Here is a 14,508-nt window from a genome sequence, read left to right as displayed (position 1 = left end):
TGGCATACAGTAAGCATTCAATAAATATTTGATGAATAAATTGAATGAACACATCAAGGATTGTATACCTCCGTGAATAGGTGATGAGAATGTAGACACAGACTGGAATAGAGGACGAAGGACACAGAAGAGATAGTCTGGAATAGAATTTTGAGAGAAAAGTAGACTATTAAATGGCAAATAGAAATCAATAAAAACAAATACAAGGGCAAGGAAGAGAAAGTGACTAGGTTAACCATCGTATTCTCACAGCTTCAGTCAATGACAGCCATAATATCAGTACCACTGCCATGCCCAGCATGGTTTACTGAACATCTACTATGTGCCAGGTTTCATATTATGCCTTTTTGTATATATGGCTAATCCTTACTACAGACTCACAGGTCAGGGGATATGATTTCCATTGTACAGTTGATGAAATCACATAAGAAAGGTTTGTGACTTGGCATAGCAAAAGTTGGAAATAGGATTAAAATCCAGGTCCCTTGACGTCACGAGCCCATGTTCTTTTCAATATCCTCCCTTCCAATGAGCTACTAACTGTAAATATCAGCCACGTGCTGTACACTCAACCCTTTTCTATGTTTACAGTATAGGTATGGTTGTACACCTAGAAACCACCTACTCTTTCATACTTTACAATCTAGATTTGATATAGACAATCATCAGTCCATTTCTCTGGGAATTTAATATTTTTGAGCCTTGCTTATAACATGTCAAGTAGCAAAAATCCAGTCATTTACTCATCCTAGTTGTTTGTTGACCATCTATTAAGAGCCAGGTAGTTTTCTAGGTGCTGGAGCACCTAGTAAGACCAATTATCTGCCTTCAAGAATCTTATATTCTAGAGGATGATGGGCAGAGACAGAGACAAACAAGTAAAATAAATAAGAATTTCAGGTAGTGATGAACCTGTAAGAGAATGAGAGCAAGTCCTGGGACAGTGCTTGACTGTGGGGAGGGAGGGGCTAGTAAAAGTAAGACCCTCTTCCCTGAGCCATGGCCTGAGTGGCGAGATGAGCCAGGGTGGGCATATCTGGGGAATCATGTTCCTTGAGAGGAGAGCAGGCACAAAGACCCTCAGATGGGAATAAGCACAGTGAGTGTAATAAACAGAAAGACATCGTGTGACTTGATTCTAGTGGGTGAGAAGAGTTGGAGGAGGAGTTGAGAGCTGAGGCTGGTAGTCAGGGGACAAACCGAATATGACCTTGTACAGCATGGTAAGAATTTTACTTTGGTTGACATAGAAATCCATTATGCAATCAATTTTGCAAGGAAGAGAATCTCCTAACCGCTTTGTGGAATAGAGATTCTAGAGGGCAAGGTAGAAGCAGGGAGAGCAGTGAAGAGCTGTTGCCTCTCTCCAGGTAGAAGGTGATGGTGGCATTGGCAAAGAGGGGAGAAGCAGAGAGAGTGAGAAGTGGCAAAATTTTGGAGTATATTTTAGATGTAGAATTGATGGGACTTGCTGAGGGAGCGACTGTGGGGTCAGAAAAAGAAAAGAATCAAGTATAATTCTTAGGTTTTTAACCCAAGCAACTGAATGAATGAAGTGTCATTTCCTGAGATGGGAGAGAAAGAAGAGGCATAGGTTGGGTTTGGGGGTGGGGTGGGGAATTAAGATATCTTTAATTCATGCTGTGTATGAAGTAATGTGTATTAGACACATAAGTAGAGGTGTCACATAAGCAGTAGGATTCAAGAATGTGTGGCTCCAGGGGAAGTCAGGGCTGAAAATAATAATGAAGACATCAGCACCATACTGAGATGTAAAGCCTTGGGTCCAGAAATAATCACCAAGAGAGTGTGTGAATAAGGAGAGGAGGACTGAAGCCTGAACCTTTGGATACGCTATCACATGGAGGCTGGCTGAGAAGGACTGGTGTAGGTAAAAGGAAGATAAGTGGAGTGTAGGCTCATGGAAATCTGGAGATGAAAACATTTCAAGATGAAGGTGGAGTTGATTGGTATGAAATACAACTGAAAGGCCAAATAAAATGAGAATGTGCCATTGAATACGGCACCCAGGTTACTGGTAGGTTAGTAGATTGTATCCAGCACAAGGATCTCTGGCTGTAGGGGTGAGTGGGGGCTGAAATCCAGCCCATGCATCCATTCACCAACACCCTGTTATTCCCTTCCACCTCAGGTACTTCATACCTGCTGTTTCCTCTACCTGGAACACTCTCCTATCATTTACCTCTTCTCCTCAGCCCTCTCCTCTAAACCTAATTAATTTCTTCTCATTTCTTTAAGCCTCAGCTTAAACAGTTTGCTTTCTCCTGGAAGCCTTTCCTGACTGCCCAGACATCTGTGTTTCTCATCAATAACAGCAGAAATGGAGTTAAATAATTTATTGGATGATTAATCCTTCCTGACCTGACTCCCTTGTTACTGTCTAAGTTCTGGGTAGATGAACGTCTGGCTTGTTCATCTCATGATCTCCCAGTGCCTAACACGGTGCCTGACACACAGGAGACTCTCAACACCTCTTTGTTGAATGAATGAATGAATGAATGATGAGGCCTTATGAAGCCTTCCTTTCTCCCTTCAGCACTGGATTGCTGGACCTAGAATCTTGCCTCACATGCTGTTCAGCATCAGGTAGACTGATGTGGTCACTGGAACTTCTGACTCACGTCCTCACCCTTCATCTCCCTAGTCTCACTCTTTGCCTCCAGCCCCCAAGTCTATCACCTCCTTGGCAAGGTGAAGGCTCTAGATTGCAGTACTTGGGACTCCTTCTACTCTTATATCTTTTTTATCATCTGGGATAAAGTTAAGACCCATTACTTGTATACTCATGTTGCCTAGCAACCCTGCCACATCCATGATGGAGACATACAGATCACCTAGAATAAGTTACAATTCCTGTCAATACCTAGTGAAATCCAAGGGGAGAGAAGTGGCAATTGGTCTTATGAGGCAGTAGATCTTAGCCTTTTTTCTTCCCTTACATTCATGATGTTCACTTATAACATATTCCCAAAGGCTAGCCATATCTTGACCCTCAAAAGCCTTCTCCGCTCCACAAAGTAAAAGAGTATAAGGAAATACAAGTATTTAAATAGACACAAGTTAACAGTGGATCAGTAAAGATCATAAATATAGTAGGTTGAGGGTTAGTGAAATTCCTGGTAAACTAGAAGCAACTCCACACTTTTCTCTCCTATTAAAGAAAGTATAGTATTGTACATGAAGGACAGTGATAGAATCCTCATAGTAGCATTGAATTGATTACAGTCAACATAAAAATGTCTATGATAAACACAAAAAGTCTTGGTTTCATCATGATGGAAAAAAATAGGTCTTTATTTTTCCTCAATACAAAGATTCCTATTTTGATAACTATCTTATTATACTTTTCATGAACTTTAATTTTTAACAGTATCAAACGCTGTAGTAGGAGTACTGGCTTTAATATGCAAATAAATGAAAACAATGGCTCCTGTGATGGTGAATTTTATGTGTCAACTTGACCAGGCTATGGGGTGCCTAGACACCCAGAATAATGTGGGTGTGTCTATGAAGGTGTTTTGGAAGAGATTATCATTTGAATGTGTAGACTGAGTAAAGCAGATTTCCCCCCTCTAATGTGGGTGGGCTCCACCCATCCAATTAAAGACCTGAATAGAACAAAAAGGCTGAGTAAAAGGGGTCTTCCTCTGCCTAACTGTTTGAGCTGGACATCGGTCTTCTCTTGCACTTGGATTGGAATTTACATCATTGGCTCTCTTGGTTCTCAGGCCTTTGGACTCAGATTGGAACTACACCATCGGCTCCCCTGAGTCTCCAGCTTGCCAACTGCAGATCTTGGGACTTCTCAGACTCCATAACTTTCTGAGCCAATTCCTTATAATAAATCTTTATTAATAAATATAATATTTTACATATATATATCTCCTATTGGTTCTGTTTCTCTGGATAACACTAATACAGCTCCTTTTATGCTTGAGTTGCACCATGGTGATTCCAAGGATTTTCAAAAACTTTAGCCAGGTGGGTTTTGCATGAAGATACTAGTTTAGTGGTTGAGGAAAATCAAAAGTTGATGATTTGAGTATCACATGGGGAAAGCCAAGAGCAGCTCTTCCTTTTGTGCTCTAGCCAGTAGTTCTCAAAGTGTGGTCCTGATCAGCAGCAATAGCAACACTTTGGAACATATTAGAAACACAAGTTATTAGAACTCACCCCAGATATACTGAATCAGAAACTCTGGGGTGGAATCCAGAAATCTGTGTTTTAATAAGGGCTTCAGGTGGTTTTAACACATTCTGCAGTTTGCAGAGAACCGCTAATCTAGAATCTCAAATGATTCCTCACTAAGGAGAGAATGAATAGATTTAAAATATGGGACCAAGATAAAAAAAAAAAAAAAAAGCAGGATCCGGGATTCCAAATCCACCAAGACACTGAAGAAAATGCAGCCACCACTTTGCAAACAGTCGTCAAAAGTCGATGGGTGGTGGCAGGAATAAGTGGGTTTCAACACTTTCCTTCTAAAGCCACGGGTGCAATTTCTCCAAATACCAAGATTGAAGTAATTCAAAAGTCAAACTATAAAATATGAAACGTAAAAAAGGAAAGCTGGCTTCTACACATTGTGTAACTAAATCTATTCAAAACAAAGCTTTGATAATTGGCAGCTGGCACTGAATTCATCAGAAGATGTCTGCCGGAAGATTCCCACCAACATACTAGTTAAAAATTATATATAATATGCTCATATATAAACTTGTTATTGAGAAGCGTGAGAACATCAAGTAAAGCATAGTTTTTGAATTCTCCCCCAAGAAAGTTGGGGCAGCTCAGAAGAACTAAGATGGTTCCCAGAGAGATTAGGATGCAAGGAGAAATCCCTTAGTCTTCACTCCCACTCCATCCCTCCCCACATGACACTTGGCAGCACAGGCTGAAGACAGAGCCCTGAACCAGGCTATGGGAGCATCCAAAAGAAGCAGGAGGCTTGACCCTTGGTCCTAGAAGAACAAGCAGTCAAATGAGAGAGATCAGGCCAATATTTTGAAAACCTCCCAAGGGCAAATCACCTGAATTCATTGGAACACTGAGGTAGCAAGTAACAAAAACTAATTCCTGGCTAGTTTAAAGGAAAAAAGAGGGTCTGCCCTGTGGCCTGGTAGTTAAGTTCAGCATGCACCACCTCTGCAGCCCTGGTTTACGGGTTCAGATCCTGGGCGCAGACCTACATCTCTTGTCAGCCATGCTATGGCGGCAACCCATATACAAAGTATGGGAAGACTGGCACAGGTGTTAGCTCATGGAGAATCTTTCTCAAGCAAAAAGAGGAAGATTGACAACAGATATTAGCTTAGGGTGAATCTTTCCCACCAAAAAAAAAAAAAGGTGAAAAAGAAAATTTATTATGGGATATAGAAGTGTTTCATAGAAATCCAGAGCAGGAATTGATTGAATCTTAAGCTTCAAATAGAACTAGGAAGTTGAAAGGAATGCTCGCCATCTCTTCCTTTCTCTCAACTCTGTCTCTATGTGCCTGTTTCATTCTTCACTTTCTGTGCATCTCTGGTACACATGGCTGAATTTGGCCACTCTCAGTTTGAGTCAACATGTTGACTTCTAGCCACACAGACAACCTGATTCTATTTTCTCTCAGTCCTAGTTACAGATTTCTAGGAAAGAGAATTGCTTGACCCTGCTTGTGTCATGTCCAGCTTTGGCCCAATTTGCCAGTAAGGGTATAATCATTCATTGCAGAAATGGCTACTGGGGCCCATGCCTGTGGAAGGGGAACGGGGCAGGCAGTTTCTGGAATAATATGGGAGTAGATGGCTCTATGGTTAGAAAGATACCTCAAGATGACTACTACCCTACCAGAGAAGTGTATTACCGAAGATAAACAAATTAGCTCTCCCCTCTGAAGACCTCTGAGGGCAGGGGTGATTAATGGAGCTAATCTGGAAAGGTTGCAGGGAGGAGGTGTTTGTAACATCTCTTATAGCAATGGTTCTCAATATAGTGGTATATCGAGATGAATTGAGAAGCAAATAAGCAGTCACTCACCAAAGTTTACAACCTTTGTCATACCTTAACTACTAAACTAGTATCATAATACACAATCCACATGGTGAAATATTACAGAAAGTCTGTGGAAAGTATAACAGTGCAACTTAAGAACATATGATACCATTGTTTTCGATTATTTGACTGTTAAAGCCAGAACCACACAATTCATTCCTAACAGTATTTTTTACTACAGTATTTGATATCCTTAAAAGTTAAAGTTCATGAAAAATATAGCAGGATAGCTATCAAAATAGAGATTTTCTTATTGAGGAAAAAAAGATCTTTTTTTTCTGCACATCATAATGAAAACAAGATTTTTGATAGATTGGTGAGATTCAATGTAAAGAAGATTGAGAGCCACTAATATGGACTACATTGAATGGATAACTAAGGTTTGCCTGGACTTTTCCATTATCAGAAAGAGGAAAAATTGTGAATGTAGTTTTCTTGGGGCAAAAAGTATTTATATAAATTTTGACTTTTCCATGTCTTATTAGGTAATGAGTCATGTCTATTATCTATTGTTGAAAAAAAGTATTTTTAAGTATGTATATAGAATTTACTTTCCTTTAAAATCCCACAAGGATCTTTTGGATAAATAAGTCCCTTTCATAATCCTTTTTCCTAATCATGCACATGACTTGAGTAATTCTTGATTTTTCTCTCTTATGACTCTTTTAGTTGTTTTGTGCTATGATTTATGAATATGTCTACATAAAGAGATTTAAATTGCTTCACTCTATAGTGTAACCAATCACTCCTACAAACTATCTTATAAAATAGCACCTTGAAACAAGATTGGGAACTAATCCCCCCTTTCAAGGTTCAGATTCAAAGAAGGCAATCAATTGGCACTAGACACACAGAGGTACTTCCATCCCCCAACATGGTCTCCCTTTAACTCTATAATAGACCCTGAGATTTCTGACTACAAATCAGGCTGATAAAAAGAAAATTATCTGGACTGGATGGCAAATGAAATCATTCTAAGTCAATAACATCTTCATCTCCATTACTTTGTCAGATTTTAATGTAGCCAAAACCAGAGCTTTAAGGGAATGAGATACAGATTTGGTAAGCTAGAATTTGGAGAGTTCACAAGACTTGAAAAGAACACAGAATAGAGAATTGAGGAGCTTGTCTGCTCAACTACTTTATCAAATTCTAGGGCTCATTCTATCGTGCATTTGCTCATCAAACAGATTTATTCAACAAATATTAATTGAGCATGTACTTTAGATGTAACACTATTCCAGGCAGTGGAACAAGAGAAATAAACTCAGCTTGGTGTGAGAGTAACATACATTTCCTAACTTAAAATCCAGAATAACCCCACTAGGCTAAATTGCTTCATGGTCTAGGGAAGTTTATGTTGTTAACCAAAACAAAGGCCCCTCTTTAGGAGATCCTCATTGCTATCAGGGATGCTCTGAACTTATAGGAGCCCAGTGCGAAATGTTTAGCACTTAAGTGCTGGTTTATTTTGGATTGTGGGCTTGATGTAATGGTTTTTCTTGAGGAACCTTGTCTTGGATCCCAGCTGTTGGGATGAAATCCATAGAAGTAAGAGGAGTCAACTTCCCTCTTCCTCTCTCTCTTCCTGACTGAAGGACATTATGTGAACTTGGTGGGGGTGGAGGAGGTGGGATCATAGGGGCTCAGCAAACTCAGCAGCAGCCTCCAATGCTTGTCTTGTTTGTTGGTCGGAAAACTGCGACTCAGATTACCATGGTTTGGGAATTGAAATTTTGACATGAACAATTAAATTCTGTATTTATATTCCTAGCAATTTCATCTTGTCATTTGTGGTTTTCTTCAAATTACAAAACAATTAAATGAAGAATTTGGCAAAGAAATTGAACCAGATGCAAGTTTCTTGTCCCCCCTCCTCCCCCTATTTCCTTTTAATGGCAGGAAAAAGAATGTAATTTAAGTCTTCCCAGCTCTTCAGCTGTGGAACAGCTGAACAGGCATCTTGAAGGAGAAAGTGTCTCTTTCACTAAAGAGTGTGATGTAGTGTTTTATCTGCAATGTTGAAGAGGGAAGCCCTTGAAGTACAGAATTCTCTAAGAGAAATGAAACACACACATACTCCAACCACAGCATTTATTATCCTGGCACTGCAATTTAGTAAACAAAAGACAAAAAAAGTGTCATTCTGGTCTACTTTTTTGTAGACAATATATATGAAGGGTTCCTTAAAAATATAATAAAGCTGAAAGCTTATTCTTAAACAAATTAAGATCTAATATCTGAACTGGTCTAATATATGCCAAATGATATGGCTACATCCATTTAGATAAATACTCAGAATTTTTTTTTTTTTTTTTTTTTTTTTTGTGAGGAGATCAGCCCTGAGCTAACATTCGCCAATCCTCCTCTTTTTTTTTTTTTTGCTGAGGAAGACGGCCCTGGGCTAACATCCGTGCCCATCTTCCTCCACTTTATATGGGACGCCGCCACAGCATGGCTTACCAAGCAGTGCGTCGGTGCGCGCCCGGGATCCGAACCAGCGAACCCCGGGCCGCCGCAGCGGAGCGCGCGCACTTAACCGCTTGCGCCACCGGGCCGGCCCCAATACTCAGAATTTTAATTCTTCTCTCCAGCTGGGTGATGCATAAGAGTGAATGCATTTCATATCTCTCTCACATTCTCTGTATCCATTTCGTTAGGGAAGTAGAGATCTTATTTTTGATGGATTTAGATTTACCACCTGCATAAGCTCGTTGCACCTCTTAAAGATCCTTCAGTTTGCAGCACTAGCAAGGTATCTGATAAAAAGGCCCAGTAGGCGCTATAGAAAGTTGGAGGATGAACACCATGCCGCTTGGGAGCAGAGCATCTCCTATTAGGTAATCAAGTGCAGACAATTTGGAAGACAATGTATATCAACAAACCCAGAAAGTTTGGCTGTACACTTCTAAAAGTTAAACCCAAATGTCACGCTACGTTTTATTCTGAAAGAAGCAACAGAGCCTCTGCATAATGATATCCTATGCTGAATTAGACACAGAAAGAACTTTTCCATTTCTCCTGACCAGTAACTTAATATCAAGCAAAAAGGCTATTTGGTGAAGGAAACGCTACTTGCTTGAGTGGTTCCATTTTTGTCACCACCACCTTCCTCCACCCCCAAACATACACACTGACTGATAACAAAGAAAAGTAACCTTTCTGAATTTTGCTTCTCCTTCTAAGGAAGAAGGCAAGGTGGGGAAAGCATAGTCTTTGGAATCAGACAAATGTGGGCTCTACTAATACTGGCTGTGAAACTTACTAGCCATGAGATCTTGGACAAGTTATTTTCTCTGTATTAAAAGGTTCTCATCTAAAAAAAAAAAGGAGAAATACTATGACTTATATCATGAGGTTATTGTGAGGTAATGTATGGAAAATTCTAATGAAGCAGTTCTCAGCAGAGGGCAAGGATTGCCTGAATGCTATCTATTATCATTAATGTTGGAATTTATGCTCAGCTGAAGTCCCACCACCTCCGATGACTTAGTATTTGCTCCCTCTTTGTGCCACAAGATCTAATAACAATACTTGTGCTCAGCACTTATATATTCTCTGAAATTTGAATTACTCTTTTCATATTTATATTTTCTTTTCCTTTCCTAGACTGAATGACCTTAATTTTTAAAAAACCAAATTTTTTCTTTACTACAAAAACAATGCATGGTCCAGATGACAAATTTAGTGAACTCAGATAAGAAAAGTAAGTAAAACTTACCCATCATCTCATGCCTAGATGATAACATTTTGGTTCATATCTTTCTAGGGTTTTTTTTTTTTTCTGCTACATATACGTATCTGGCTATCATACTATAAAATATGTTTTTTCACCTGTTTTCTCCCCACTTGCATTGGGAACATTTTACATGTTATTAAAATATTCTTATAAAACATCGTTTCTAATGACTGCTAGTATTTTATTGTATGAATCTAAAATAATTTTATTAAACAATCTCATATTGTTGGTCATTTAGGCTGTTTCTAAACTGTTGCTTTAATAAATCAAGTTTTTTTTTTTTTTTTTTGTGAGAAAGATCAGCCCTGAGCTAACATCCATGCCAAGCTTCCTCTTTTTTTTTTGCTGAGGAAGACTGGCCCCTGGGCTAACATCCGTGTCCATCTTCCTCTCCTTTATATGGGACGCCACCACAGCTTGGCCTGAGGAGTGGTACATTGGTGTGTGCCCGGGATCTGAACCCGGGCTGCTGGCAGCAGAGCATGTGCACTTAACTGCTATGCCACAGGGCAGGCCCCTAAATCAAGTTTTTTAATGCAAGATTTTTAAGATGGAGATTATGTCTTTATCTACCTGAATGCCTGTTTGTCTAACATATGGCCATGGATCAACATGTGTTTGTTGAACATCTTCTGTGCATCTTAAAGACAGGTGTGTTTGAGATTCAAAAGTACGGATGAGAATGGACCTCAGAGATTGGGGTGGATCAGAGGCTCAACGTGGAGGGCAGACATGGCAGCCCAATGTGTACCTACACTAGAGAGCTGCGTATTTGTTTTAAAGACCACCAACACTCCACATTTCTCTTTCCACCTTCCTCTTCCCAGTAGATCTTTAAACCTTCCTCGTGTCAGTAGACTTCCAAACTACATGACAATCTTACCTTAGTAGCCAACCGTTGGCTATGTGTATATGTGTGTTTACCTTTTTATTGAAGTAAAACACACATATGAAAAGTGCATATATAAGTGCAGTTCAGTGAATTTTCATAAACTGAACATACCCATATAACCAGCACTCAGATCAAGAAACAGAACATTTCCAGAACTCCAGAAGCACCCTTCCTTATGCTCCCTTCTAATCACTACTCCCAAGGGTAAATAACCACTATCTTAACTTTCAACATCATAGACTTATTTTGCCTGATTTTGTACTTTTTGTAAGTGGAATCATACAGTACATGCTCTATTTTGCCTGACTTCTTTGCTCAGCATTATAATTGTGAGATTCATCCATGTTGTTGTGTATCATTGCGGATTGTTCATTCTCGTGGTCGGTATACTGTTCCGTTGTGCAACTTGACAGTGGTTTTTAACTTTTATTTTTTTCAGCAGTAGAAACTCTACTGGACATGAAATGTCATGTGTGATTTCATCATATGAAACGTCAGATAGGGGAGAAACTGTGTTGGTAAAAGCGGTAGAAGGCCTAGACCATCATCTATTTCCTCCCTTTGACCCCCACCCAACTTTCTCCAATACATACTCAGTGCTATGATTATGACTGATTTTTATTTCTACTCTATAATTTTCTTATTTTCTAAAGAAAATTTTATATATATACACATATATGTGTGTGCGTGTGTATATCTATGTCAGCTTTATCCCACGAATATACCCTCCGTTTAAATGTTACTGTGTGCAAGTCTCTCAAAATTATATATTTCTCACTTTAGCCACTTGAGCCGTGATGGTTATGACAAAAATACATCCAGGTCTGGGACTGGAAAAAGTCTAGGGTAAAATATTTACAGAGTGGAGACATCAGTTAAGATGTCAGTGTGATGGTCCTGAGTATCTATAGGCAACATAAAATGCCTCCTTAAAAAGGGGAAAAAATGGTGTCCAAAGACAACCATGGTCACCATCACAGTTTCACCTGGTGTCTGCCATTATTGGAGTCCAGTCGAAGGAGATTTGTCCTGTAGAAGGAGAGCTCTTTCACTGGGATGTGAGGAAAACAACCAACATGCAGTGACTGTCATTCCTTATAACCAAGTTAGCATTTGCAATGGTCAAACTGGATGTGTTTTTCTTGGCATGGCCAAGCTAAACGTTTGTCATTCACTGAGCAGACATCCACCAAATTAGAAACACTGGGACAGGCGATTTCTCTGATGTTTTGGTTTCAACAGTACCGATCTGTAATTATTTCTCCAAACAAAAGAAAGTGTTTGACAGAGACATTTAAAGACCTAAAACAACTTTCTTATAGGAAACACATGCTTCTTCTCCAAATTAAAACACACCATTATGCTAATAGGAGGACACTCAGCAAGTGGAATTTGCTAGGGATTTGTTGTAGGCAGGGGGAGTCTTAGGGGGCGATCAGAAGGTAAGAGACAACTGACTTTTGTTAGCTGTCCTGAACAGATGCCAAGAGAGTGAAGTCCAACAAATGTGTCCTTAAAATGACCCTATTACACACACTGGGGAAGTATCCTTGTGTTTTTCAGGGGACTGTACAAAGTTGAGATTCAGAAAACACATCGAGCATGAATTTCTGGTTTGTGTAAGTGCCTTCTCACCTAGTCCCTATATTGGATTATATAGCTCTTTAGGCTTGAAGGCAAATAGGTTTGTATACCCTATATGATGGGTCTTTTGTAACTTTAATGGTATAATAGGATGTAAGAACGTCAATGCCCGCCCTTTCTCAAAAAGCATTTGTCCTCTCTCTCATTTTCCCTGCACTTCAAAACCCACCACCATCTCACCAACAAAAGGAAAGAAATGACACGTCTATGCTACTATGCATTGTACTTGGAGATGCTTGGATTTGGAAATGTGGTGTTTATAAAGCATAGTAGTACTTAGGAGAAAACTTTTACAATTAAATACTTTTAGTGATTAGCAGCACCAAGCTTGATAAAAACAATGAATTCCACCATGTTTCAGTACTCCTCTGAATTACTGTACGCTGAAGGGGTGGTTTCCTTTGTATGAGGACGAGTAGCAGGGAATGCAGAGAGGAAAGTGCAGGGAGGAAAATTTTGTCCAAGTCATGTTTTCTTGATTTATTTTTTCATAAAAATTAAGAGGAATACTGCCAAGGTTTTTTCCATCTATCATTTCTCATACATTTCCTATCAGCATCATTAGTCTTAGGAATCTCCTTCCAAATCTTATTTGACTCTATCCAAGCTCCTTTCATTCTAGTGCTGGTCATGGCAAAAATCCCTAAGATCATCAGGAAACCAGAAGTTTTGTTTGTTTTGTTTTGTTTGTTTGTTTTTAATGTGCGTTTTGCTTTCTTTTTGTTTATTGAAGAGAACATTCCTGGCCCTGTCCATCCCCCCCAATAGCATTCAGTTCATTTACAGAAAATGTCCAGGTTCCATGTCTACAAGCATCATTCCCATATTACTCACATTTTCACTTAGCACACTATAGCCCCACGTTAAAATGCAGATGGCATCAAGAAGGGGCATCACTTTAACCTCTTATAGATTACCACTGCCTCAGTACGAATCAGGTTATCTGCCTATTTCTAGAAAAATTAATCTCTCCCTCCTCTGATAGTTGTCATAGATTCCGGTCTTTCTAAGCACTTTCTAATTTCATGTAAGTTACTCTTTGCAAAAGGATGATTCATTAAATTTTTACTTATCATTTTATTTGTATACATTCATAATATTTTACATAAATTGAAATGTTGACCAAAAAAGAAAAAATCCTGTATCAAAGTGCGTGTCTTGCATCTTCATTCTGAAAGTACAATATACCCCTGGGGAGTTTGCATGTCACCAGCTTTCAGCAGTCACTGGGATGTGTCATAGTGGTTTGCATACATGGCCAAACTCCCTCCCTGGATGATGTCTCCTCAAGGGTAAAGGCCATAGCTGGTGCTCAGTAAATGTTTACTCCATGATTAGCAGAGAATAGGATTCTAAGTGGGCTGCTAAGTTTGAGTTTAAAAAAATAACTGAACCCAGTAACATGTAGGCTGGTCTAGGTAAATGTGATCTGACATGGAGAATTTCTGGAGAGAAAGTGATCCCAAACAACTGATGACAGCAGGACACTTCTAGAACAGTGGTTCTCAACCGGGGGTGATTTTGCCTCCCGTGGGACTTTTGGCAATGTCTGGAGACATTTTATCGTTTTTACAACTGAGGAGGTTCCAGTGGCATCTATGGGTAGAGTCCAGGGATGCTGCTAAACACCCTATAATGCACAGGACAGCCCCCACAGTAAAGAATTATCTGACCCAAAACGTCGATAGTGCTGAGGTTGAGAGACCTTCCTCTAGAGCACTGAGTAAGGGGAACCAGTAGGAGGGGTGGGGTGGAGCTGAAGCAAGAAAATGATAAAATAACATGTACTGTGCGTCCTGGGGTCTGCAAGAGTTGTGTTTAGGAGATAGATTATCTCCTTTTTCCTGGTAACAAATCCTTGAGGTAGATATTATTATTACTTTATTTTAATGGGTGAAGAAAGAAGTTAAGTAACTTACTCACAGTCACATAGCTAGTAAATAGTAGAGCTGACATTTAAATCCAGGATCTCCTACTCCCTTAGCCACCCCACAAACTTTGCCTGTATTGGAGTTATTTATTGGATTCTTATTTCCAATGAATAAAATTAAAGACAGCATGTAATAGCATATTAAAATGCAATAAGAGTAAAACAAATAAAGAAGCATCATGATAAGAAAAGAAAGACAGAATTACAAAATGCCAGAAGTAAAAAACACACATTGGTACACAATGA

The sequence above is a fragment of the Diceros bicornis genome, chromosome 1, assembly GCF_020826845.1.
Source record: "Diceros bicornis minor isolate mBicDic1 chromosome 1, mDicBic1.mat.cur, whole genome shotgun sequence".
In the NCBI taxonomy this organism is placed as follows: Eukaryota; Metazoa; Chordata; class Mammalia; order Perissodactyla; family Rhinocerotidae; genus Diceros; species Diceros bicornis.
Note: the sequence above shows the minus strand (reverse complement) of the source record.